Source organism: Jaculus jaculus, chromosome 2 (assembly GCF_020740685.1).
Source record: "Jaculus jaculus isolate mJacJac1 chromosome 2, mJacJac1.mat.Y.cur, whole genome shotgun sequence".
NCBI lineage: Eukaryota > Metazoa > Chordata > Mammalia > Rodentia > Dipodidae > Jaculus > Jaculus jaculus.
Window position 1 is genome coordinate 84,324,375 of NC_059103.1, and position 24,255 is coordinate 84,348,629.

The window sequence follows — 24,255 nt, forward strand, 5'->3', positions numbered from 1 at the left end:
TTATGTTTGTGTTACTGGTATAAATATTAGGTTCTCTCACAATGTCTTATAAGTGTATGTCATTTCTGCCCATGTAATACTTAGCAGTGCTAACCATAAAGTCAAAAAAAAAATCAAATCCTATGGATTATACTACTCAAAGTACACTACTTTTTGGCAGTCCAGCTTCATGTGGGAACTTTCATGGAAGCTTTCCTTGGTTTTAAAAGAGAATACCTAAGGGCAGGGGAAGTGGCTCAGTGTTTAATTTATTTGCAAAGCCTGCTAGCCCAGGTTCAATTCCCAAGTACCATAGAAACTCACAAAAAAAATGAAAGAAAAGACAATATTTGTTATAGTCACATTTTCCAATGGCTTTCATATTATATATACTACAATGTTATACTACAATGTTTTAGCTCTTATTAATAGTGTTCCTAATTATGTTACTTAAATATACATTTTACTATTTCATGTTTATGAGTTTTATAATTTCTTTATTCAGTGTATCTAGTTTTTAATTTAAAAGAAAGTGGGTCCTTATGCATATGTCTGAGCAAATTAATGGATTTTGTTCCATCACTGCATGGTAGTGCACACCTGAAATCCCAACACTCAGAGGTAGAGACAGGAGGATCAAAAGTTCAAAGCCTTTGCTACATAGCAAATTTGAGGCCAGTATATGTTATATGATATTCTGTCTCAAAAATAATAGATGATGATGATAGACAGACAGACAGAAAGATAGACAAAGCCAAGCATGGTGGTACACACCTATGATTCAGCATTCATAGGTTAAAGCAAGAGGATCATAAAAGGCCAGCCTGGACTATGTAGAAAATCCCGCTTCAAAAAAAAAAAAAAAAAAAAAGAAGCTGGAGAAATGGCTTAACAGTTAAGGCACTTGCCTGCAAGGCCAAAGAACCCAGGTTTAATTCCCTATGTAAGCCATGTGCACAAGATGGCACATGCATCTGGAGTTTATTTGCAGTGGCTGGACATCCTGTGTTGCAGTCCGGTTCACATTGCTGGTAGAAATCACCTAGCCAAGAGCAGCTTCTGGGAAAAAGAGTTTTATTTTGGCTTAACAGGCTTGAGGGGAAGCTCCACAATGGCAGGGGAAAACGATGGCATAAGCAGAGGGTAGACATCACCCCCTGGCCAACATAAGGTGGACAATAGCAACAGGGGAGTGTGCCAAACACTGGCAAGGGAAAACTGGCTATAAAGCCCTTAAGCCCGCCCCCAACAATACACTCCCTCCAGGACGCATTAATTCCCAAATATCCATCAGCTGGGGAGCTAGCATTCACATCACCTAAGTTTATGGGGGACACCTGAATCAAACCACTACACCCTGATATGCCCATTCTCTCTCTCTCTCAAAAAGATAAATAAAAATAAAAATATTAAAAAAAACAAACTCCAATAAGTGTTTTTAGAAAAAAAAAGTAAGTTATTAAATTGATTCTACTGAGTGACCAGGCACAAGTAATAAAAGAGAAAAAAAAGCACAATTTCTCAAAGGATTGCCAACAAGCCTTAGAATACACACACACACACACACACACACACACACACACACACACACACAGTAAAAAGAGACTCCCCCCAAAAAAGGCATGAACGTATAAAAGGGCTGATTGAGAAGGCATATAGCAGGGGCGGGAGGACAAGAGGAAAAGGGGCTGTGATCAAAATATATTGCAAACACATATGAAATAGACAAAAAATGAATAAGTGTTTGTTATAAAATCCATATAGTTACATAACAAACCATGATAAAATTTAAAGAACAGGGCTGGAGAGATGGCTTAGTGGTGAAGGCACTTGCCTGCAAAGCTGAAGGACCGAGGTTCAATTCCCCAGGACCCACGTAAGCCAGGTGCACAAGGTGGTGCATGCGTCTGGAATTTTTTTGAAGTGGCTGAAGCCCCTGGTGTGCTTTCTCACTCTCTTTATCTGCCACTTTCTCAAATAAATAAATAAAACATTTCTTTAAAAATAAATAAAATTGGGCTGGAGAGATTGCCTAGCGGTTAAGCGCTTGCCTGTGAAGCCTAAGGACCCCGGTTCGAGGCTCGGTTCCCCAGGTCCCACGTTAGCCAGATGCACAAGGAGGCGCACGCGTCTGGAGTTCGTTTGCAGAGGCTGGAAGCCCTGGTGCGCCCATTCTCTCTCTCTCCCCCTGACTGTCTTTCTCTCTGTGTCTGTCGCTCTCAAATAAATAAATTAAAAAAATTGTTTAAAAAGTAAATAAATAAATAAATAAAATTTAAAGAATAAAGATAAATTTCACATATAACATTAGTGTTCTCCACATTATCATTTTAAGAAGTGCAATAGTTATACATATTTTTGAATGGCTTATTTATTTCAGAAAGAGAGAGAGAGAGAAGGAGGTGGATAGAGAGAGAATGGGTATGCCAGGGCCACTAACCACTACAAACAAACTCTAGACATATGCACCACCTTGTGCACCTGGGTTACGTGGGTCCTGGGGGAATTGAACCTGAGTCCTTCGGCTTTGCAGGCAAGTGCCTTCACCACTAAGCCATCTCTCCTGCCCTAGTTCTATAATTTTTATTGTAGTTTATATAAGAATGCAGAATGCAGGGACAACTTCAGAATAAATTGGACTTAACAATAAAGTTCAGACGTGTGTGGGCATATCTCAAGGTCCTGTAAAGGCCTGGAAAAGAGAACTGTGTGGTGGGGTGGGATTCACAACAGCCCCACAAACCCATGGGTGAATTCCACAGAGAAGGAGAAATGAATCAATAGCAAATCCTGTTCTCATCAGACACCAGTGAGCACCTGAACTCCAGACATCATTACTGTTTATGGCCAAGATATCAGTTTTTCAGTAAAGCAAGGGAGATTGATTTCCACAGTTTAGCAGGAATATGGTCAAAAATCTACTTTAAGGAGTAAGGGACAGGTTCCCAGGGGCACTGTCACAGAGACAGAGCAGTAGAGGGCAAGGCAGGGTCAGTATGCTCAGAATTCATGAGCTCACAGGAGAAGACCTGTGTGAATGTAAGGAAACATTCAAGGTGTTTGAAGAGAGACTACAGGCCTGTGCTTGGGGACAGAGGTCTGTTATTATAAACACATCATTCTCTGTCTAGGCCAGAATGACTCAACAGAATCTAGGTTCATTTTGGGAGCTTGCAGAGCAATGTTATCCTGGTTCATAGTCTATGTACTTCAAAGACACTTTCCTCCCTTAAAATCACGCTAGTCCACACACATTACCTAGTGGCGTGGCAGCGTTTGGGGGACCACCGTGAAAGTCCATAGGATACTAGCACTGTGTCTGTCTTATGTTCTGTCCCTAATGTTCAGCACAGTGTTCGCGCATAGGAAGTATGTTAAATAAATGTGAGTAAATATCAAAGCAAACAGTATACTTGATTTCAAGAGGAACTTTCAGAGGGTGTTGCTGATTTGTAGAAACCACTGAATCATGATTAAAACTAAAGATACCCCAGCAAATTGCTTCAAGCTGTTCAGAGGGTAGAAAATCATCAAACAAGAAATCTGAAAAATCATTTGAGGCCTCATTGCACCTACATGCACTCTGTACACGTGTGATGGGATGCAGTGAGTAGGGGAGAGTAGCAGTTTCTGAAAGCTAGGGTCAGATTAGCTCTGAGAATGTAAAGACAGGAGACACTCTGGCACACACAAAAAAAAAAAAAAAAGAACCTGAAAATTACAGACACGTCAGTAGTTGAGTATGCATGAAGTATGAGTCTGAGAATTAAATTCAAAACCCAAATTTTATGGACTTAATATGGTATTCCAACTGCTGCTAGAGTATACAAGCTGCATGAAAGGTAACTTGGTAATGTATTAGTAACTAATTCTATACCAGGCTTTAAACATGTTAAGTTTGGTTCTTTGCGTAGTTCAGACTTAGCCACTGATAACTACTGTGCAGAGGGGGAAGGCTGGGATGAATGAACTCATCTAAGGACACATGGCCAGTGATGAAAAGAGCAAGGTTTAAACACAGGCAGCTCACATTGGGAAACTAGGCTTTGAACTGGGTCTTGATCTGTGTTTCCATGTGACAATAAGGAAGACCTCTCTGAATCACACTTCTTTTTCTAGGATTTTATTCTAAGAGCAAATTATCAAGTAAATTGTTGAAAATATGTTCTTTTGCAACTTGCTTCTAAAGCCCTAGATGTTAAGGCACCAGGTTAAGTGCTTCCTCTGTGTCTTACCAAGGATCTACTCCAAGTATCTTTCAGAAAATTTGATAGTCATGTGCCCACTACAGAATTGAAAATAGCAACAAGTATTGCTTTATGGACAGCTCAGTTAAAGACATGATTACATGACATGAAGATTATAATTCTGAATTTAGAACCTTTTTATATAAACAAAGGAAAGCTTTGCTGCTGACAGGGTTGGTTCAGTTTTTAGCAGATTAAAGTTTGGTAAACCTTGAGGGAAATAGTGCAGGGTAAAAGTTTAAAAAGCTCCCCTAAGCAGCTCCATGCTGGCTGTGGGTTGGCAGCCTTGCTGACCTCTGTACTTTACATAGAATAATGCTCTGTGGCCTTGGGGTGTCCACGCAGACAAGGCCTGTCATTGTCCTCTTCTCTTCAAAGCTGCAATGTCACTAAGCATTCTTTCCTGTTTTAGTTCCACAAATTATTCTATAAGGTTTAACACCACTTTAGTATTCATGTAATTTTATATATTTTGCCACCGGTGGCATTAAAGGAGATAGCCTGGAGACAATCTTTTTTTAAGATGGCAGGATAGCTTTGAATCTCAATATTCTTATCTTTATCTACAATTGAAATACATGTACTTGTGGAAGTACAGTGCTTTAAAACTTTTCTCTTTGCTGTAATGAAATATTTTTACAATTATACTGCATTTATTTTTAATTTTAAAAAATAAAAAGAATCCCAGAGAAATTGTGTTTCTGATTCAGTTATTTGAACAAAGCAACCTATTGAGTCTTTGACATTTTTGCAAAGCCCTCCCACAAGTAAGAAAAAAAGAAGTTTGCTGCTTCTTAGGCTTACTTAAAGAAACTTCAAAATAAAAGGAATTACGTGGCAATTATTATTCCCACAGTATGATGGGACTTGTTTAGACAGGATCCAGATGCGTGCAGGTTGGTATAGCCATAGACAATGGGACTCATTTAAAATCAGAGCATCAATAAAAAAATAAAATGGTGCACAGAAGAAACAGAGAAACAGAAGTAGATGTTCAGGTGAGCAGGAGCACTGGGAGGGGCGTGTGGGACCTGGCATTTCATTCTGGAATCTGGGGGAGACAGGCTCCATGCAGTGCAGAAGACATTTGTTTGGCTGGTTTCAGGTGTTATAGATGCACTACATTCAAGAGCAGGTTCACCATGAACCAGTAAGAAAGTAGGGCCCACCAAGAGGAGTCCAACAGAAGGAATTTAAGACAGGTCCTGACACAAAAGCCCTGGAACCTCATGCCATCACAACATCACAAATTTCTATAACGCCTTTGCCATCATGCTGGTCTTGTCATTTAAGGAAAGCCCAGATAATTTTTTTAATTTTTGTATTGACACCGTCCATAATTATAGACAATAAACCATGATAATTCCCTCCATTCCCCCACTTTCTCCTTCACAAATCTGCTCTCCATCATATCCCCTCCCAGGACCTTAGGTGGCTCACACTGAAAGGAGATGCAGAACTTAGGAGATAATTTCCTTTTGGAAGACTATGGCCTAAAAATTGCATTTAAAAATATCTGCTCACTTTTCATGTACTGCACTTAGCACATATACCAGATCTGAACTGAGGTTCATAGACGTGGTCTCTATACTAAAACTCACGAACATTCTATTGCTAAAGAATGGAAAATTAGAATAGATGCTGGAGACCAAAGCAGAGGTTAAGATAAATAAAATATGTTACCTAGGAGCAAACTTGAAAGAGATATTCACTCTCAGGTTGCACATTCTCCTTAAATCTTGGAATCCAAGCTCCTCACTTCCCTCTCGCACTGATCCTGCTGCAGGCAGAGTAGGGTCTCTACTACCCTCAGTTGCAGGAAAGCATAGAACACAGTCCTATGTGAGAGGAGGAAGCACTTTCCTCAAAATAAATTGGAATGATAATTAGGATGAATATATAGTTAGTGGCCTAAAAAAATATATGTTAATTATAGTACATTTATAACTCCACAATTTAGAGCCCAACTGTACCTGTTTGAGATAAATTCTGTAATAATTAGTTGTAATAGTCTCTATGTTAATAATTCTCTAATTTAATGCCATGTTCTGTAATGAAACCATTAGAATACACTTGTACTACTCTACCCACCAAATCTGAACACAGAGTTCTTTATAGAATGTCATATAATAATACAACTTCCAGAACCAAATTACATGGGATCTTCTCTACCCTGGACAAGATGTGTGGTTGACTTTTTTTAAATGGTTATTGAACTTTATGTTGATTCTTCAAAGTAGAAAGACAAGGGCTGGAGAGATTGCTTAGTGGTTAGGGTGCTTGCCTGCAAAGTCAAAGGACCCAGGTTTAATTCCCAGGACCCATGTAAGCCAGATGCACAAGGTGGCACATGTTTCTGGAGTTTGTTTGCAGTGGCTAAAAGCCCTGGGGTGCTCATTATCTATCTGCCTCTTTCTCTCTTTCTTTCTCAAATAAATTAATAAATAATAAACTGAAAGGAAAGATAATATAATAATTATTTTTTTTTAATATTTATTTAGGGGCTGGAGAGATGGCTTAGTGGTTAAGGTGCTTGCCTGCAAAGCCTAAGGACCCAGGTCCGATTCTCCACGTCCCATGTAAGCCAGATGCACATGTGTCTGGAGCTCGTTTGTAGTGACTTGTGGCCCTGGTGTGCCAATTCTCACACACTCACTCACTCTCTCTCTTTCTCTCTCTCTCTTTCTTTCTCTGTGTGTGTCTCAAATAAATAAATAAAAATAAATCAGAAAAAATTTTTTGAAAAATTATTTATTTGAGTGGGACAGAGGAGAGAGAGTATGAGAATGGCCGTGCCTCTTGCTGCTGCAAAGAAATTCCTGATGGATGTGCCACTTTGTGCATCTGGCTTAACATGGGTACTGAGGAGTCAAACCCAGGCTGTTAGACTTTGCCAGCAAGCATCTTTAACCACTAAACCATCTCTCCAGACCAATAGCATTAGCTAATTTTTAAGAGAAAATAAAAAGTGTAGCTAGTAAGATAAGAGAAAATGTGATAAAAGTATAAAGAGACATTTTCCTGCAAAGCCAAAGGATCCCAGTTTGACTGCCCAGGACCCATGTAAATCAGATGCATAAGGGGGTGCAGGCGTCCTGAGTTTGTAGTGTCAGGCCCTGGCGCACTCATTCTCTCTGTCTCCTTCTCTGTGCCTCTTTCTATTTCTTATTCTCAAGTAAATAAATAAATAAAGCCTTTCAAAATATTTTTTAAAAGTATAAATAATTTGGTAAGTTTAAAGTTTCTGTATTTTACTAGAAAACAACCAAATATCTTATAAATCAACTCATTGCTTATGCTAAGTACTGCCAATTATCCTATGGCTGTCCAGTGGCTTACATGTAATTAATTACATTCCAAGAGTGCATAATATTTTGAGCTGATGAGACCCATTGTAGTATGTTATATTGGTAAATTGCCAGGTGCTGTTATAGCTTGTTGAAAGCTGACTCTGGGAACAGTAAGCCCCTCTCCATGTCAGACCCAAACATGTTTACAGCCCAAAGATTGTAATCATCATGACCTTAAGAGCAACTGGAAGGTAACCAGGTCCTAGGTTGTCTCCCAAACCTTCAGACTTGAACGGAAGTCACTGTTAGTTAACCCATGGCATAAAAGATGCCTCTGGTGGAACTGCTGATTCGAAGCCTCACCTCAGGGAGGAACTGATAGATCAATGACTGCAGCCAACTCTCGTTACTGGGCTGCTCTAGGCATTTTGGCTGGATGTTATGGGTGCTCTATTTTTCCTTCATACAAAGCGCCTATTTTAAACTAATGAAAATAAGAAATGAAAATATATATTAAGAAAAAACTTTTTTCTTAAAGCAATTAGTAACTGTCTTTAAATGTATAAAATATGAGTGCAGATATAAAGGGCAGCATCAAGAAGACGGTAGCATTGCTTCACATTTCAACTATAAACAACTTCCATACATTAGGAGAAATAGATCTTGAAAGGTAAGTTAACTTTATCTTCTCAATCTACAGAACCCTAATTGGGATTATCAAGTCTTCTTATACACACACACACACACACACACACACACACACACTCATGCACACACATATATTTTGTGTATTTTAGAATAAAATTTTAGACCTCATGTGCACACATTACCTTGTGCACAAGTATCATCATGTGCATCTGGCTTATGTGGGTTCTGAGGAGCCGAGGGGAGCCAAATCTGGATTGTTAAACTTTGAGGCAAGCACTTTAACTGCTAAGCTAAGCTATCTCTCCAGCCAATGTTTTTCTTTCTTTCCTTCCTTCCTTCCTTCCTTCCTGCCTGCCTTCCTTCCTTCCTTCTTCCCTCCCTCCCTCCCTCTCACTCTCTTTTGAAGCAGAATCTCACTCTAGCCTAGATTGACCTTGAATGAAAGGGAATCCTCCTACCTCAGCTTTCTGAGTGCTGGAATTATAGGTGTGCCCATTATATCTGACTCTTCCCCATCTTTCTATCCTGTTTCCCAATGTCCAAATTTTTGAGGCAAGCCCAACAGTGTGTTCTTTGTGTGTGTGTCAGAGAGAGAGAGAGAGAGAATTGGCACACCAGGGCCTCAGCCAGGGCAATCAAACTCCAGACGCTTGTGCCCCCTTGTTCACGTGTGACCTTGTTTGCTTGTGTCACTGTGCCTCTGGCTTATGTGGGACCTGGAGTACTTAGGCTTTGCAAGCAAGTACCTTAACCACTAAGCCATCTCTCCAGCCCCATTTTTTTTGTTCTCACATTTTTATTTATTATTTTCTTATTAACAACTTCCATGATGGTAAACAATATCCCATAATAATGCCTTTCCCCCACTTTCCCTTTGAAATCCCATTCTCCATCATATCCCCTCCTCCTCTCAATCAGTCTCTCTTTTATTTTGATGTCATGATCTTTTCTTCCTGTTATGATGGTCTTGTGTAGGTAGTGTCAGGCAATGTGAGGTCATGGATATCCAGGCCATTTTGTGTCTGGAGGAGCACGATGTAAGGAGTCCTAGCCTTCCTTTGGCTCTTACATTCTTTTCACCACCTCTTCCCTAATGGACCCTGAACCTTGGAAGGTGTGATAGAGATATTGCAGTGCTGAGTACTCTTGTCACTTCTTCCCAGCACCATGTTGCCTTCTGAGTCATCCCAAGGTCACTGCCATCTGAAAAGAGAAGGTTCTCTACCAAAAGTGGGAGTAGCATTAATATAAGGGTATGAACATTAAGAAGTGTTTACTGGGCAGTTGGATGAGCATAGTATATACATTTAGCCAGACAGCAGCAGACATTATACCCCTAGGGCTCATGACTACCACTGTTGTAGGTTTTCAGTATCAGGGATGTATTCCCTCCCATGGAGCGGGCCTCCAGACCAATTAGAAGGCAGTTGGTTTACACCATGATAGATGTGCCACTATTGCACCTATTGGCTCATTTGGCCTGGCTGGCCAAATATAAGGTTTGCAGTGTCCACTGTTGAGTATCTTCATGTGATTTCTCTCTCTCCTATTGAACTGCATGCAGAATAGCTTCTTCCAGCTTTCTGTCAGCTCGTCTACATGGAGGAAGTTATCAGCTCAGTTCCACCAGGATTTTTCAGTGGCCTTGCAGCCCAAGTATGTGAAGTCTTCAGCAATAAGGTCTTAGCATCTATTCCTGGTAGGAAACCAAGGGCCTCGGCAATGGCCTGTAATGTTTTGGAAGCCCCATTTTTTTTAAAAGGATAAATTGTGATTTTTATTTTAGGAAGAGTTAGGATTAAGAAGGAAGGTTGTATTTTGGAGGCAGAGATAGAAGGATCTCTGTGAGTTTGAGGCTAACCTGAGACTACATAGTGAATTCCAGGTCAGCCTGAGCTAGTGTGAGACCCTACCATGAAAAACCAAAAAAGAAAAAAGAAAAGAAGGAAAGCTTGGTGTGGTGGCACTTCCCTTGAAACCTAGCACTCAGGAGGCTATGTAGGAGGATCATTGAGTTTGAGGCCACCCTGATAGTACACAGTGAATTATTCCAGATCAGCCTGGGCTAGTGTGAAACCCTACCTCGAAAAATTAAAAAAAAAAAAAAAAAAAAAGGAAGGGAAGGGAAGGGAAGGGAAGGGAAGGGAAGGGAAGGGAAGGGAAGGGAAGGGAAGGGAAGGGAAGGGAAGGGAAGGGAAGGAAAGCAAAGCAAAGCAGGAAATCCCAAGCCAAAAGAAATCCTCCCCCTTCACAGCTTGGCTGGGAGGAAGGAGGGAGGTCTGAGAAGATCCCCCTCACATCGGGAAGGACAGAAGTTGTAAGAGTCTGATTTCCATTCTTAAACTTGGGGATAGTATCTGTCAGTGAGTGGTGGGTGGGCAGTGACAGCGTGGCTCAGGGCATGTAAACAGTGGAAATACTGGTTCCAGTACCAGGAAGCAATGACACAAAACACTAGGGCCTCAGGATGTAACTCACAGGACAAGTGCTTCCCTAGAGGAGGAAAAAAAAGAATAAAATTTTAGGAAGCATAGTGAAGTATTTCTAAACTACAATGGAGAAATGGATTCATGTCTTCAGAGACTGAAAATAGGCAAGGCTAGCTATGAATATCCAATAGACATTTCTGCTCCTTACGAAAATTTTGAATTGCAACTGGATAAGTCAGAAGCTTTCATTCACTTCCTTTACATTGCTGCTTAGAGAGACATATGACTGTAAAAGACCTGTAAGTCTATCTGTTGTCATTTCTTTATAGGAGCAAAGATAACATAAAGGGAGTCTCTGAAACAGTTCTAGACACTTCAGTATGGGAGAACATTTAGCATCCTTCTAATCATACCTTTGTTCTCTTCTCTCTGTTCAGCCCATTTAATTCATTTAAAATCCACAACCAAAGGCCAGTACATTGTCTGCTTTGAACCACTTGTAGAAAGGCTGACTTTATGCAATCCATTTTGTATGGTATAATGAAAGGGCTGAGCAGAAGGGATTTGTTAGGCATAATTTCCATGTACTAGACAATCCAACCCTTAATTATTCAGTGGTTGGTTGTCCTTTTTGGGAATTACACAAGTATTTTCTTTCTACTCTCTCTCTCACTATTGCTGACTGTTTTGCTATTTTACTAATCACTAACATATCTACCAAAAGCAGTTTAAGGACAGAGTAAAGCTATCTTTTTTTTTTTTTTTTTTTTACAACACTTAAGCTCTTTAATGGAAAATGGGATTGAGGTGCATGTGTGTAATTCAACTATCAGTGGGTTTTTATGTTTCCATTACCTGTACTTTTCTCTGCCTCAAGGACAATTGAAAGTTTTCTACATATGTTTTTAAAACTTTTCAATAAGAGCATAATTATACATATTAAAATTTAACAGACACTGCTGATAATCCTACAGAAAAATTCTAACAGATTACATATCCCATAAATGGTTCATGAGAGTTGCTTTCCTTTCTAAACTTCTCCAATCCCAGAATTTTCTTCACAAAAGGATAGGTGAAAAATTATCTTATTTGCATAATTTATCTTTTAGGCACAGTACATAAGTACACATCTCCATTTCAGGAGATGATTAACTCACAGTGGAGATGCTTTGGGAAAATTTGAGGGAGAAAGATACTAAAGTAGAAAGACTGTAAGAACTACAGGGTAGGAAAGTGTATGCTGATGCGCTGTCCCTTCCTCTCCACGCTGCCTTCAGAGACTGACTGTTGCATCCGTGACCACACAGAGAGCACTAATAACCCCACTGAGGAGGGCCTGCAGTGGACTGGGGTGGAGGAGAGACGATATGGGAGTGTAACCTGATGGGAATATGACCCACACATGATAGGTTCATACAATATGTTTTATTATTTATTATTATTATTATTTTATTATTTTATTATTATTATTATTATTATTATTATTTTATTATTTATTATTATGTGTTTCATAATTAAAAAAGAAGTGGACACGATTAAAAATTAAAAATGTTAATACATTGTTTGAAATGTATTATGTTAAATTTTCTTTCCAGAAGTTGAAAATGCAAGTAAGGATTTTTTTTTTTTTTTCTATACTGGAGATTGAACCTAGGGCTTCATGTATGATAGGCAAGCATGTACTTTACTAGTGAGATTTTCACTTTTTATTTTGAGATAGGGACCAAGTTACCCTGGCTGCAGCTCAAAAAGGCCTTGAATATGGAGCTATCCAGCCTCAGCCTCTCCAAGCATAGGTTGCAGTAACAAGCCTGTCTCATCAGACTCTGCTCAAGTGAAGAACTGTAATTTATATTTTTGCATTTTTGACAAATATCAATGCATAGCTTTATGTTGTTATTACAATATACATGACCACTAGCAGGCAATCCAATAAAACTGACGTTTTAAATATTGGAAAGTTATATAAAGGGTATAGCATCTCATTATAAAGTGAAGGAAACAAATATATCGAAGTCAGCACATCAAAAATTTATAAGCTTGCGCTGGAGAGATGGCTTAGTGGTTAAGCACTTGCCTGTGAAGCCTAAGGACCCCAGATCGAGGCTCAATTCCCCAGGACCCACGTTAGCCAGATGCACAAGGGGGCACATGTGTCTGGACTTTGTTTGCAGTGGCTGGAGGCCCTGGCATGCCCGTGTCCATTCTCTCTCTCCCCCTTTCTCTGTCTGTCACTCTCAAATAAATGAATTTTAAAAAATGTAAAAAAAAATTTATAAGCTTGATGTGGTGGCACATGCCTGTTATCCCAGCAGTCAGGAGGATTGCAAATTCAAGGCTAGTCTGAACTACATTTGGACCCGTCTCAAAAATCTAGAGAGAGAATAAAAAGAGAAGAGGGAGGGAGGACAAATGGGTATGCCAGGGACTCACCACTGTAAATGAACTCCATATGCATGCACCACTTAGTGCATCTGTCTTACTTGAGTATTGGGGAATTGAACCTGGGTCCCTAGGCTTCAAAGGCAAGTTCCCTAACTGCTAAGACATCTCTCTACCCCAGACTCCTACAGTTTCATTTATTCTGATTGTATCATCATTATTAAAATCAGTTGAAATATTTTCAAAAAAAATATGACAGATACAGTCTTTCTCAAATGTATGACATCAAAAGGTATATTAAATCAATGTGTCCCAATATATTTATGTTATTCTTTTTTGTGTTTTAAAATTTTAATTATTTATTACAGAGAGAGAGAGACAGAATAAATGAATGAAGGCATGGATGCACCAGGGCCTCCAGCCATTGCAAACAAACTCCAGATGCACACACCACATTGTGCATCCTGGTTTACAGTAGGTTTTTCAGGCAAATGCTCTAACTTCTAAGCAATCTTTCCAGCCTCCTTTTATTCTCTCTCTCTCTTTTTTTGCATGTGCATGCTATTTGTGGTGGTGGTGATGTGTATATATGTGTGTAGTACAGTGTATGCACGTGTGAATGCTGATCTGTCCCTCCTCCCCCTACCTTGCTAACTTGCAGCGCCCCATGGGCTCACCTTTGGAGGACAGAGGAAAACATCAGGAATCCCCTCCATCACTTACCCCACCTGTTTTTCCTTGCAATGGTGTCTGTAGAGGATTCCATTTATGGAATTTATGTTCATGAGGCCCAGATTCTCCTGTCTCTGCTCCCACAAGACTAGGGTTATAGACATGTGTGGCCAGGCCCAGCTGATTACATGGGTTATGGACATTGGAACTCCAGCAGTCTCAGGACCACTCAGGACCTCATGTTTTCTCAGAAAACACACTGAACTGCTGAACCATCTCTCCAGCCGCATTTTCTATTTTTTCAATATATTTATTGGCAGATGTGGTGGCACACGCCTATAATCCGAACACTTAAGAGGCTGAGGCAGGAGAAATGAAAGTTCAAGGCCAGTTTAAAGCCCATTAGGAGACAATGTCTTGATTAAATAAATAATATTAATGCATTTATTTTATTTTATTTTGTTTTTGTTCATTTTTATTTATTTACTTGAGAGTGACAGAGAGAGAAAGACAGAGAGAGAGAGAGAGAGAGAGAGTGCACCAGGGCTTCCAGCCACTGCAAAAGAACTCCAGACGCGTGCGCCCCCTTGTGCATCTGGCTAATGTGGGTCCTGGAGAATCGAGCCTCGAACTGGGGTCCTTAGACTTCACAGGCAAGCGCTTAACCACTAAGCCATCTCTCCAGCCCAATGCATTTATTTTAATTGACACACAAAATTGTTTCTATTTATGCTATATAACATAATGTTTTGATTTTGTATTCATTTTAAAAATAATTAAATCAAGCGAGTTACCATACATGTTACCTTATTTAATTTTTTTTCTGAGTATCTGGTTCTTTAAATCTACTTTATTAGGAACTTGAAAATGCAGAATATGTTGTTTTAATTTTTTGGAATTTTTCTTCCTGTCTAAAACTTATATCTCTGACCAATATCTCACCCTGACCCTGCAGCCTCACTACTCTACTTCCTACTTCGATGAGTTCAACTCTTCCAGTTTCCATATACGACATCACATGATTTGTCTTTCTGCACCTATCTTGTTTCACCAAACATAGTGTCCTCTAGGTTCATTCATGTTGTTGAAGGTGATATGTATTTTTATTCTCTAATTTAAGTATTTATGTTTTACAATTCTTTCTAATACAATAACAGCTATCACCTACAAAATTTGATAAAAAAAATTCATTTTCACACAGTTTTAAATATCAACTTCCCATGTGGCTACTTCATTAATGCATATATTACGTAGGTTTGAACTTTGACATTCTAAATCAAATTTTACCTTTTTATCATTTAACTTTGTATTTTAAGTGGTTTTAGTAGTGATTAGTTTGTAAGTTTTGGAAATTAATACAAATTCCTTATAAACCCATCATCAAGATTTGCTGCTAGCATTTCAGTATCATTTTAGAATAACTTATAGATATGATACCTATTATACCCTTAATATTTCAGTGTATTTTCCCTTTATATCAAGAAAAACTCCTACAGAACCACATAACAATCATCAAAATTAAGATATCAGGGAGCTATAGAAATGGCTCAGCAGTTAAAGGCACTTGCTTACAATGCCTGACAGCCTGGGTTTGATTCCCCAGTACCCACGTAAAGCCAGATGCACAAGGTGATACATGCATTTGGAGTTTATTTGTAGTGCCAGGAGCATTTGGCACACCCATACTCCTTCTATGTCTAACTCTTTCTCTCTTTCTCTCTCTCTCTCTCTCAGGTAAATAAATAAATAAATAAATAAATATTTTTTCAGAATTAAGATATCAACATAGTTTCAGTGTTATTATATAATCTACCAGTTCTACTCAAATGCTAGCAATTATTACAAGAATATCCATTGTGAGTTAAAGAACCAATCCAGAATTACATGCTACATTTAGTTGACATGTTGTTTAGGTCCTGTTAGTATGAAACGTTTTCTCAGTCCTTTTCTCTCTTTCATACACTGTGTTTACAAAGGTTGCTGGTTACATGAGAATACATGTTCGATTCATTTATCCTTGATAGTGATGAATGAAGAATTATTTTGTAAAAATATCACATGCTTGCTTTAATCTGATGTTTTCTCATGCTTTTGCTTGTTTAACAGAAATATATATTGCTGGGTGTGGTGGTGCACATCTTTAATCCTAGCACTTGGGAGGCAGAGGTAGGAGGATTATCATGCGTTTGAGGCCACCCTGATACTACATAGTGAATTCTAGGTCAGCTTGGGCTAGAGTGAGACCCTACCTGAAAAAGAAAAAAAACACTGTGTGTTGCAGTTATCTTCTCATTGCTGAGGCAAACAGTTGACCAGAAGCAACTTATGGGAGGAAAGGGTTTATACCAGGCTTATAGTTTCCAGGGTTAGTTTCCTCATGGCAGAAAAGCTGGCTCACTCCATCATAAAACCTCAGCAGAGGATGAGAACAAACATCCAGAGCTCAAGCTGACTCTGAACACACACGTAGGAATGGACTTCACCTCTGGGTCAGCCCCTGGTGACACACTTCCTCCAGCAGGGCTCCACCTCCCAGATGCTCCAAGCTAAGGAGCAAGTAGGAAACTTAATCACAAACACGTGAGGCTATGGAGACATTACATTCAAACCACCACACCATGGAAGTGATGCTGTGGTCTCCTCAAAGCATTTTGTCCAGACACACAAGGTATCAATTTGTCTCTCATCTGACCGTGTTAACTTTAAAACTTTAAAGTGCTATCTTCTGTTTTGTCTGCTTTAAAACTAATTAAAAGTATGCTGTCCTTCATAAGTAATTAACAAAATTTTCTGAGACGGCAAATATCTTATTCCTCTTCAACATTCACACATCAGTTTGAGTGTCTTTTGAGTATTCATTCTAAGTCAATCATTGCTGTGATGATTGCTAGTTGGCAGGTTTTTACACCCTGTGGCATTTCACATAAGGAATGCTTTTCATGCTAGTCAATTAACTAATGTCCTCACGGACTCAGGAGGACTTTTCCCAAGAGGTTTTCATCATTTCTATCTTGCTTGTCCATTTGAGATTTGGTCTTACTGCTTGGTGCCACACTCTCTAATTCCCTCTGCTCAAGCATATGCCCCATCTCCCAGCTGCTGGGAGCTGTCTGAGACCTCTTCCGCTGTTAAGCGAAGCTCTGTGAGAGCTTCACAAAGAGGACTTCAGTCTGGTTTTGGGGGGCTGTCTGTCACACAGAGCTTCTCAGGAAACTAAAGTCAGATATTACCTCATTTATTTTTTTCTCGTCAAATTGTCTCACAGTTGGCCACTAAGCCCCATTCCAACTGATCCAGGATTCTCCCATCTTCTTTGCCTGTTGATCATTCTCTATACCAAAGAAGCATTCCTGCTTTATCTCTGGGACCGGCCACTTCTCCAAGAAGTCCTATTTTCTCTTAGTCATGAAGGATTTCTAGAAATATAAATCTGAGAACAAGGTATGCCCACTGCTAAAAGGATCACTTTACTACTTAGATCTCGCAGGGATCGAGATAGAAAATATTAGTGTGTGTATGGCTACCTAGCTATACCTGCAGCCACATATATATTTCTGTTTCCATCATTCTATGTAGATCTGATACTTGCTATGAGTTGATCATTTTCTTTAAACAATGAGTTTACCAAATGTCTCCAATTCTAATCAAATTCCACATGATTTAATCCATCATTTCTTCTTTCCACATTAGCATCTATTTTTTTTCTCACTCCTGTTATTTTTAGTGTTCTCTGTATGCAAACTGATTACTGGGCCTCACAACTATTAGTATCAGCCTAATGAAAAAGAAAGGAGAGGAAAGAAAGGGGAATGGAGAAGGGAGGGAAGAACATGCATTTAGGAAGTTTGGTTTCCACATAAACTTTCCATTGTCAAGCAGACCTGAAGCAAGCTGTCAAAAGAGGAAGATGGAGTTGGGCGTGGTGGCGCACGCCTTTAATCCTACCACTAGGAAACAAAAAAAAAAAAAAGAGGAAGATGGAACCTGCCCAGTTACTATTACTTTAATTTTTTTTTGTTTGCTTTTTGAGGTACAGTCTCACTCTAGCTGAGGCTGACCCGAAAATTCACTATGTAGTCTCACGCTGGCCTCGAACTCATGGTGATCCTCCTACCTCTGCCTCCTGAGTACTGGGATTAAAGGCGTGTGCCATCACGAATTTTTAATCTTTTTATTAAGCTTGTGCCTGCCAGATGTCCTTAGTGGAAAATGCAGTTCTATCTCTGATAATTTGTAATGAATATGTGGTTAACTCCTGTTCCCTAACAATACTTTAACCACACAATTGTCTTAGTATCTGCTGCTGACCCTGAATGTGATTACAGTGGTGGTTGAAAAGTGATGATTTACCCATTCCTTCATCCTTCTATATCCACATGTGGCATTCTTCTCTAAAGAGTTCTGTTTTCTCAGTTTTTTTTTTCCTTTTTATAGCATCCATATAAGCCCATGGGTTATTTTTATGTTCTGAGTATAACCACAGAGAGGAATCACATGCAAGCCTCACATTCCAGTCTGCCAGTTTAGTAAGATAAACAGATAAAAGCAAATAATTATGGGAATGTAATAAATTATAGATCTGAGTATATACATCAAGGAATTAAAGAAGAACTAAAAGTAACTAGTAAGATACTTGTTTTGGAATAACATCTACTTCAGAAGTTATTTCTTTTTACTGAATCCTGGAGGGCTGAGAATCCAGCTCTCCATTTGCAGGCTGTAGTACTGCTTACCAGTCCAAGATACATCTAGAAGAGTCCTTAATTTGGCATAGCAAGTGTTATCTATTTCTGCATTGAGTAACACATTCTGAAATTTTAAAAGGACTCAATGATGTATTTTGAAAAGAATGTATAGGTCATGACCAATGTTGCTGACTGAGAAAGACAGCGACATTTTATGTGAATGACAGCCCAAAGGATTATCATGTTTTGGATGCTTTCCCCCACAGATGTCTCCATTTTTCTGAGATGATCATCAGTTCAATTATATTTCATCACCAGTCAAAGGAATCAGACAAGGCTCAGGTTTTGAAGGCCACTGACATCTTTTCTTTTTTACATTTTGTAAAACCTCGGCTCTTTTCTATTTCTGCTTTTATTTAGTCTTCTACTAGTGTGCTCGTGAGGTGCTGTAGATATCTACAGCAGCAATTGTGTGACCTTCCCACTGCCTGCAATTGTTCCTACGTGCATGATGCAGTGCGCAGCACTGGGAGAGGGCAAGCACTCTGCACCTGAGGCGTAGTCTCACCTCTCAGAGTCATTCACCATTCACCTCACTGAAGCCCTATCCTCATGTGAAATGTCTATCTTGCAAAGGGTGCCTGGTTGACTACATGAGATCACTTACAATAAGTTCATTTGTCCTTGCCATCAATTAACTCAGAAATGGGGCATTGTTATCATCTAAATGGCACAAAATGAAGATGTTTTGTGGTTTATCTATTAATTTTTCATATTTACGTATTTCTGATCAGTATTTTAGTTTTGAAAAATTACGAGTGGTGTGTGTGTGTGTGTGTGTGTGTGTGTGTGTGTGTGTGCGTGCGCGCGTGCGCATTCACATGTGCTATAGCATGCATGTAGAAGTCAGAGGATAGCCTCAGTGCATTGGCTTTCTCCTCCCATCTGGTTTGAAACAGAGTCTCTTTTGTTCTTTTTACCTCTTGAAAGGCCAGACCAGCTGGACAACATGCTTCTGAATTCTCCTGACTCCAACTCTCATTGCCATAGGTATGTCAGGATTATGGACACATGGGCCACTTTTGTGTCTGGCTTTACATGAGTGCTGCATATCTGCACTTTGGTTGTCAGGCTTGTGGAAAAGGTGCCTTTAACCACTGAGCAGTCTCCCTGGGACCTATGTTTCTTATTAAAAATAGTAATTTCTGGGGCTGGAGAGATGGCTTAGTGGTTAAGCGCTTGCCTGTGAAGCCTCAGGACCCTGGTTCAAGGCTTGATTCCCAAGGACCCACGTTAGCCAGATGCCCATGGGGGCGCACGCATCTAGAGTTCGTTTGCAATGGCTGGAGGCCCTGGCATATCCATTCCCTCTCTATATCTGCCTCTTTGTCTGCTGCTCTCAAATAAATAAATAAAATTTTAAAAAAAGAAAAAAAAATAGTAATTTCTCAGGCTAGAGAGATGGCTCAGCAGTTAAAGGTGCTTCCTTACAAAGCCTGATTACCTGTGTTCAATTTCCCAGCACCCACATAAAGCCAAATTCACAAAGTGTCCCGTGCATCTGGAGTTCATTTGCAGTGGCAGGAGACCCTGGTATGTTCCCTTTCTCTCTCTCCTTGCAAATAAATAAATAAACATTATTTTTAAATGATGGTTTCTTATCATTGATATCCTTTTGTGCCATTTTGGAACTTGATTTATTTCACATTTGTGTTTATTCACTTCCTGCTATCTTTCATCATGATACTGTTAGGACAAAGAATTCACATTTGTCTTGTTTTTACTTTTATTTTATTTGCAAGGAGAGAAAGAGAGAGAGGAGGGGGAGAAAGAAAGAGAAAGAGAAAATGGGTGTACCAGGCAGGGCCTCTAGCTACTGCAATCAAATTCCAGATGCATATGCCACTTTATGCATCTGGCTTTCCGTGGGTACTGGAGAACCAAACGCAGATCATTAGGCTTTGCAAGCAAGTGTCTTAAATGCTGATCTATCTCTGGAGCTCAGCATTTGTCTTTTTGATGTTTGTGGTTTGTGCCTCTTACTTGCTAAATTCACAGTTTATTGATATTTAAATTTTTAAAATGTTTATTTGCAACTTCCATATATGTATGTATGTATGTATGTATGTATATATATATATACACCCACCCACATATACACATACACACACACACACATATGTTTGCGTTCATATATATATATATATATATATACACACACACACACACATATACATATACATATACATATACATATACATATACATATACATATACATATACATATACATATACATATACATATATATATGTATGTGTGTATGTATGTATGTATGTATATAACCCTGAACATAATAACCTCCTTTGGTTGTTTGATTCAGGTATCCCCATAAACTTAGGTGTTCTGAATGCCAGGTTCCCAGTTTATAGAGATTTGGGAATTAATGCCTCCTAGAGGGAGTGTATTGTTGGGGGCAGGCTTGTAGGTATTATAGCCAGTTTCCCCTTGCCAGCATTTGGCACACTCTCCTGTTGCTATTGTCTACCTTATGTTAGCCAGGGGGTGATGTACACCCTATGCTCATGCCATCGTTTTCCCCTGCCATCGTGGAGCTTCCCCTCGAGCCTGTAAGCCTGTTTTTCTCACAAGCTGTTCTTGGTTGTGTGATTTCTACCAGCAATGCGAATCCAACTGCAACATCCCTATTCAACTGAATCTGTTCCTTCCAACTAGTCCTTCTATTTTGATATCATCATCTTTTTTCTCCTATTATGCAGGTCCTATGTAGGTAGCATCAGCCACTATGACTATGGATAATGGAACCACCATGACCATTGTCTTTGGAAGACAGTATTGCAGAACACGCTGCCCCTCCTTTGGCTCCTAGGTTCTTTTTAACAGTTCTCGCTGGCAATAGTCCCTGAGCCTTGGAGGATGTGATAAAGATGTCTCACTTAGTGCTGAACACTCCACTGCCACTACTTCTCAGCACTTTGGAGAGTTTTGAGCCTTCCAATAGTCATTGCTACCTGAAAAGAGAAGCTTAATCAAAAGTGAGAGCAGCATTAAGATACAGGCAAAAACATAAAGACTTAGTGGGCAGTTTTGTGTGCAAAATATATCCATTTAGCCCAAACAGTAGTGGTAGCTTCCCCCTCACCCCCCACCCCCACCATTTTGAATGGGTAGGTTTTCAGAACCTGGGTTGAACTTCCTGCCATGGAGCAGGCCTCATATCTAAAGAGAAAGTAGTTGGTATCCCTCATTGCAGATATGCCACCATTTTACCAGTTGCCAAATTTTGCCTGGCTGGCCAGCCATGAAGTTTGCAGAGCCCACTGCTGGTTAAAACCAGTGACCTTTTCCCCCCAACAGGTGACATAGCTTTTTCTAGCTCTATGACAACTAGTTAAAGCAGGAGGTTCTATTTCAGCTCCAGCTTGATTCTTGTGTATCTCGAAAAAAATTCTTGGGCTGGAGAGCTGGCTTAGTGGTTAAGGTACATCCTTGCAAAGCCAAAGGGCCTAGGTTTGATTTCCCAGGACCCACATAAGCCAGATGCACAGGGTGGAGCATGCATCTGGAGTTTGTTTGCAGTGGCTCAAGGCCCTGGTGTGCCCAATCTCTCTTTCCCTCTCTCTTTCTCTTTCTCTCTATCTGCCTCTTTCTCTCTCCCAAATAAAATTAAAATTAGAATTAAAAAGAAAATTCTCTTGTGCCTCATTATCACATTGTTAAAGCATATTATATAGTAGCAGCAGCCTGTTTAGCAACAAGTTAATTCCCCATAACTTGAGGAAGTACACTACAATTCTGCATAGTGCATATATAGACAGAAAGAAGAGGATTCTTGGTAAGCATAATTTCAGCAGACCAAGTGACTGTGATGGAACTGTGGTAAAAATGTAGCTGCATTTTCATGGCTTTATTGTCACACCACAATATGAACTATTTTATAATTTAAACATCAAAGTGTTTTTCACTCAGAAATTTGATATACATTTTATGAGTGATTGTGAAAGTGGTATTAAATCATTAATTTTCATAGAAATTTTAATGTTTTCTATGTAGACAAGATGTCAATTGAATATCTAATTAAATATATATAGTAGTTTTGTTAATCTTTTAATGTTGTTATACCAACCCATCTTAATGATGTCAAAAATTATGACCAGATTAGAGAAGGTTAAACAACAAAAAAACTTCATGATCAATATTGCTAATGGCAATATTAATAAAGCAGTATATAGATAAAAGGCAGGCTATGAATATGCAACTAAGGTTTCAGTGTGTCAGAGGAGTTGAGAAAATGGGGAAATGAACTGTTTTCTTTCTTTTAGCCCACACAGAGCGATGAGAAAGAGATTAATACTTCTATGTTTTTTTTTCTTCCTGTTTTTTTTTCTTCAGCCCATTTTTAAATGGAAGGTTTCAGAGATACACACCTATTATATAAGGCCTGCAAATATATGCAAAGAATAACTTTTAATAACAATAAGGTATGTATTAAAAGAGGAAAATAGAGACAGGGAGGGGAGGAGTACATTTTGGGCTGAGTAAGCTGTGTACGAAAGTCTCCTGCCTTGGGTGTGGGGACAGAGAGAGAGAGCAGCCAGCCGGGCAAGCTGCAAAATGAGAGAACAACAATGGGAGTGAAGATACTCATGAACCACCATGACAAATCAAAAGCAGCAAGTAAACAATTTTGCATGGGTGTGTTTGTGGTGAAGGAAGCATCTGTGACCCTAAGAACCTCTTCTGAGTATGAGTTTCTGAATGCACCTTTCTAGAAAATGAGGGCCTGAGGTGTCATCAGAAACTCACTCCAAGCTGGTTGTGGTGGCACATGCCTTTAATCCCAGCACTTGGGAGGTAGAGATAGGAGGATCACCGTGAGTTCAAGGCCACCCTGAGACTAGTTCCAGGTCAGCCTGGGCTAGAGTGAGACCCTACCTCAAAAAAAAAAAAAAAAAAAAAAAAAAAGGAAGAAGAAACTTATTCCAAGACAGGGCATAGGGCCCAAGGTAAAGTACGTGGAAAAGTGACAAGCACACAGTGATCTTTTCACTTCTCTTTGCACAGAGCTCACTTGATTTCTGTTGACAGTCAAGCTCTAGTAGCCTAGATGAGCTTCCTCACTGTCCTCCACAGCTGCTCTGAAAAGTGGGAACTATAATAGTACTTGTCCTGAAACTTGCTGTCCAGGTCAGCCTGGTGCTATGGCACTCTTCAGCAGCCTCAACCAAGTTTTGGGAGGAATTATTTAAGAGATTGCATGCTCACTGATTTGTCTCTGAGAATTGACTGAGGTCATAATCAATTAGTTCCACTCTGAACTCTACAATAATCTTGCATCAGAGTCAGCAAGTAATTGAAACAGCCAAATGGTGTGGTATTCTAAGTTGTAGTCAAGTACTATTAAAAATAAGTATATGAGTTACTTCTCATTGCTGGGACAAAATACCTGACCAAAAACAGCTTATGGAAGGAAAAGTTTATGTTGCCTTACAGTTCTAGCAGGTAGAGCCCATCTGGTCAGGGCAAACCTGGTAGGAGAAGGAAGCCAGGGTGACATTATCAGATCATCAAGGAAGAAGTGGAAAGAGCAGCAAGGGGGCCTGGACTATCAAGCCTCCAGCTCTGCCCCCAGTGACATACTTCCTCCAGCAGAATTCCACTTCCTAAAGGTTCCACAACCTTCTAGAACAGCTATCAGCCGAGGATTAAGTATTAAAACTCATGAGCTTAAGGGGGTGGGGGGCATTTTATAGTAAACCAATAACATGAGGGTGATTGTTTATATGAACGTTGAAAGCTGAATCCTGTGGAAGGCTAGTTATGGTGGTGGTGAAGGGGGACCTTAATTAGTTGAAAAAATATAGCTAGATGGAGAGGAAGAAGACGGTCTGAGTCACCATTTAT